At 39.5% G+C, this 4,961-nt stretch overlaps 1 pseudogene; it reads left to right on the plus strand.

Moving 5' to 3' along the window:
- Positions 1-402: 402 nt before the first annotated feature.
- LOC112909797 (chromobox protein homolog 3-like) lies at positions 403-1,053 on the plus strand (annotated as a pseudogene).
- The last annotated feature ends 3,908 nt before the right edge of the window (positions 1,054-4,961 follow it).

The following is a 4,961-nucleotide window of genomic DNA, read 5'->3' on the forward strand; positions in this document are numbered from 1 at the left end:
GCAGGAGGTGTAATGCCTGTTTAAAGATAGATTTGGAGTCTTAAATAAATTCCTCCTGGCAATGTTCTCAGCTCTTGCCCCTGAGGACTGGTACAAATTTCCATTCAAGTATCAAATGACCAAATATGCTGAACTATTTAACTCAAATTTGTCTGAACCAAGTTCCTCAGTGATAATCTAACATGCAAACCAAAAGAGCAATGCTCCTTGAGAGGTTTTGTTGCTTTCTGCCTCCATTGGCAGTTCCTACATGTTTACAATTCCAGTCAACTGGATAAATTAGCAAATGGTCCAATCAAAATAGAAAGCATCCAGAGGACTTTAACCAGATAGTGACAGGAGACCCCGCAGACCCCGGCCCTGGAGCACCTCGGAGGCGGTGAGTAATAAATAGCCCTTCAAGTCTGCAATAAAAAATGGCCTCCAATAAAACTACATTGCAAAAAAAAAAAAAAAGGAAAGAAACAGAATGGAAAGAGTAAAAAAGTAGAAGAGGCGAAGCCTGAAGAATTTGTGGTAGAAAACCTACTGGACCACCGTGTAGTGAATGGGAAAGTGGAGTATTTCCTGAAGTGGAAGGGATTTATAGATGCTGACTATACTTGGGAACCTGAAGAATATTTAGACTGTCCAGAGTTAATTGAAGCATTTCTTAATTCTCAAAAAGTTGGTAAAGAAAAAGATGGTACAAAAAGAACATCTTTATCTGACAGCAAATCAGATGATAGCAAATCAAAGAAGAAAAGAGATGCTATGAGAAGCAGAAAGGTTGACTACAAATTTGGTTCTGGATGCTTTAGCAGCCAAAGTGAAAAGGCTAATAAACCAAGAGGCTTTGCCAGAGGTCTTGATCCTGAACGAATAATTGGTGCCACAGACAGCAGTGGAGAATTAATGTTTCTCATGAAATGGAAAGATTCAGATGAGGCAGACTTGGTGCTGGCAAAAGAGGCAAATATGAAATGTTCTCAAATTGTAATTGCGTTTTATGAAGAGAGACTAACTTGTCATTCTTGTCCAGAAGATGAAGCTCAGTAATTGTTTGTGTTGCTTTTTATATATATTTATGTATATATATATAAAATCTGGGTCTTTGTTTTTTTTATTTATTAGTGAAGAAATAACATTCTAATGAGGGGATCCCTGGGTGGCTCAGCGGTTTAGCGCCTGCCTTTGGCCCAAGGCGCGATCCTGGAGACCCGGGATCGAGTCCCACGTCGGGCTCCCGGCATGGAGCCTGCTTCTCTCCCTCTGCCTGTGCCTGTGCCTCTGCCTCTCTCTCTCTATGTCTATCATAAATAAATAAAATCTTAAAAAAAATAACATTCTAATGAAAATCAAGTTTGATATGTTTGTTTTGAAGTAGTATCAGGGGAGTTGTTGGGGTTTTTTGCATCTATAGCAATAGTTACTTTGAACAAATAAAAGCTTTCTGTAGTTGTTTTCTTTATCAGAAAAGAATATTTGAGACCATGGCATACTATCCCCCTGCATTAGAGAACACCTTTTCTAAATGTTGGGGGAAATCTTCATAGTCGTTATTCAGTCAGAATTGGTGTTTAACTCCTATATGCCTGCCTAAGGACCATTCTGGGTTTCTTGTTTATTTAGGGCTTTTTGTGTGTATACTTAAAAGTACATACATAAATGGTTTTATTTTCTTTTTGTTATTTTTGAAACATTCACCGAAACAAAAACAGCATTTTATAACCATGGATAAGCCCATGTTTCTGGGATGCTATAATTTTCAGCAACTTAAGAAATAAATCATTTTAAGTTACATTGAAATTTTTCCTGAAGCCTTTCAAATTTTGTAATTAGGACAATTTAAATATAATTAAAGAGTTTGAATTGGACAATTTTAAAGCAGCCATATAAGAATCCATACCCCCCCCCAAAAAAGAATCCATATCCCTAGTTATAGTCATATAAATGCAAGTTTATTTGCAAGATCCCTGAAAGGACAACCTCCCCACTCAAAGGGCAAAACTAGATAAGTTTTGGTGTACTTTAATTAGGTAAGCAAAACTTAGTTAAATGGGCATTTAAAGGTTCCTTCTAGTGAACTATTCCTTTCCAAGAAGTTGAAAACCCTTGTGCTATATTGACTAAAAGGTCATGATTCATGGAGTGTCTCAGACTTCATTCGTGGAAACCTAATCATAACCAGGTGGTTAGAAATGTTGGCAATTTAGCACCTGCTGGGATAAATGGGTGGACAGACTTCTATAATCCAAATTCTTGACCTGCATGTTTTTTCTTCACCCCAACTCATTCCTAACATGTAGGCTCAGTCTTCTCAGTAATGAATTACTGGTTCAGCAGAAACCAGGAAAAACAAAAACTTTGTAGTCAGAATGTTATCCAACTGTATATTGTTTACTTTATTGTAAATACTGGTAAACAGTGGTCAATAAATAGTTTCATATTCCTTTTTAAAAAAAACAAAAAACAAGATAGTGACATAGAAGGCTCTTGGACTTCCCTCCTCCCATGCACATGCCAAATGTACAGCTACACATGGAGCAATTTCCTCTGAAAGAAACCCAGAAACTAGCTGAGCAACTTCTATACATCAGGCAATTGAGAAAATACCCATAGCAAAATGGGTAGGAAAGGCTGAGACACTTTCACCAAAAATCCCACCCAAGCAAAGTGTTGTACAATTGGGAGGGACCCCCCAGCCCCCAGCTTATCACTGAGAAGCAAAGCATTTTTTTAAATAATAAATTTATTTTTTATTGGTGTTCAATTTGCCAACATACAGAATAACACCCAGTGCTCATCCCGTCAAGTGCCCCCCTCAGTGCCCGTCACCCATTCACCCCCACCCCCGCCCTAAGCAAAGCGTTTTGACTGTACATCTAGTGCCCCAACTTTTAAGACTCTTACCCCCAAATGGGCCCCCCAAAACACCTATATCTGAAAGACAACAGGGTTTTCATTCATAAGACCTGGACAACTATAGCAAACAAAGAGGCAATTCTTTTTTTTTAAGATTTTATTTATTCATGAGGGACAGAGAGAGAAAGGCAGAGACACAGGCAGAGGGAGAAGCAGGCTCCATGAAGGGAGCCCGACGTGGGACTCAATCCCAGGTCTCCAGGATCAGGCCCTGGGCTGAAGGCAGTGATAAACCGCTGAGCCACCTGGGCTGCCCCAAAGAGGCAATTCTTAATGGGTACAAGCAGGGCTCAGCATAGGTACACCAGGTCTTGGCACAGAGATAGCAGACAGAAACACCCATCTCCCAGTCTTTCCATGAAAGTGGTCTGTGTATTTTACAAGGTGTTGCCTGAAAGTCTGGATCCTAACTTTAATATGCATTTAGAGGCTGGCTGCAATCCTCCTCAGAGATAGGGAAGCCAGTGGGAACTGCCCCCACCCCTTCCTTCCTCCTGGCTCAAATGATAAACCAAGCCACCAGTATCTCCCTGGAAGGAGCTTGTACACAAACTTGTCACTCTTTTGCAGCTGCCACCCAGGATGAGACTCCAAATCACCTAACTCTGACAGCCAATAGGGCTTTAATTAATAAATATTATAGGATATAACAAAGAAAATTTTTAATGGGTGCAGGAAGCCCCCTCCATGGCTATTTCCCCAGGGCTCAGCACAGAGGGAGAAGGCAAAAATGCCCATCTCCCAGTTTCTCCTTGGAAGGGTCTTACATACTTTACCAGCTGCTTCCTGAGAGCCCAGTTTCTAATCAGCCTACATTTAGGTGCTGATTTCAATCCTCCCCTCTAGAACACTGATGGGTCTTGGCACACCTTCAACTATGGGGAACCACTAGGTATAAAGAAGGTGGCTTAGACAATCACACAGGTTTGAGATGCAACCAGGAACTCAGGTGAGGCTGATTGAAGTTCATCTACTACACAAAACCACTCTGTCAAGACAGGAAGAGATGGCTGTTTTATCTGATGGACAAAGACCAACACAGAGAGTCAATGAAAATTAAGAAACAGAGGAATATATTCTAAACAAAAGAACAAGACAAAACCTCCAGAAACTCATTTTAATGAAACAGAGGCAAGTGATTTATCTGATAAAGTTCAAAATAACCATCATAAAGACATTCATGGAGGTCAGGAGAAGAATTCATGAACACATCTTCCTGTGAAATGGGAGACAATATTTACAAACCACATATCCAATAAGTGGTTAATATCCAATATTAATATCCAAGGAACTCATATGATTCAATAGCAAAAAACAAACCAATTTATAAATGGTTAAAGGACCTGAATAGATATTTTTCCAAAGAAAACATACAAATGGCCAGGAGTGCTAAAAAAACATACAAATGGCCAACATACAATGCTCAACATCACTAATGATCAATTAAATGCAAATGAAAACCACAATGAGGGCAGCCCGGGTGGCTCAGCGGTTTAGCACTGCCTTCAGCCCAGGGCGTGATCCTGGAGACCCAGGATGGAGTCCCGCGTGGTCTCCCTGCATGGAGCCTGCTTCTCCCTCTGCCTGTGTCTCTGCTTCTCTATCTCTCTCTGTGTCTCTCATGCATAAATAAATAAAATCTTAAAAAAAAGAAAACCACAATGAGGTATCACCTCACACCTGTAAGGATGGATATTACCAAAAGGACAAAAGATAACAAATGTTGGTTAAAAAAAAAATCTGATAAGAATGTAAAGAAAATGGAATCTTTGTATACTGTTACCTGGAATGTAAACTGTATGCCCACTATGGAAAACACTATGGGAATTCCTCAATAAATTAAAAATAGAACTACCATTATGATCCAGAAATCCTACATCTGGGAATATATCCAAAGAAAAAAAAAACATTATATCAAAGACATACCTGTACTTCCATGTTCATAGCAGCATTATTCACAGTAGCAAAGGTATAGAAATAACTTAGGTTGGCGGGTGAATGGATAAAGAACATGTACTGTATTTATACAATGGAATATTATTCAGCATTAATAAAGA

This window comes from Vulpes vulpes, chromosome X, assembly GCF_048418805.1.
Source record: "Vulpes vulpes isolate BD-2025 chromosome X, VulVul3, whole genome shotgun sequence".
In the NCBI taxonomy this organism is placed as follows: domain Eukaryota; kingdom Metazoa; phylum Chordata; class Mammalia; order Carnivora; family Canidae; genus Vulpes; species Vulpes vulpes.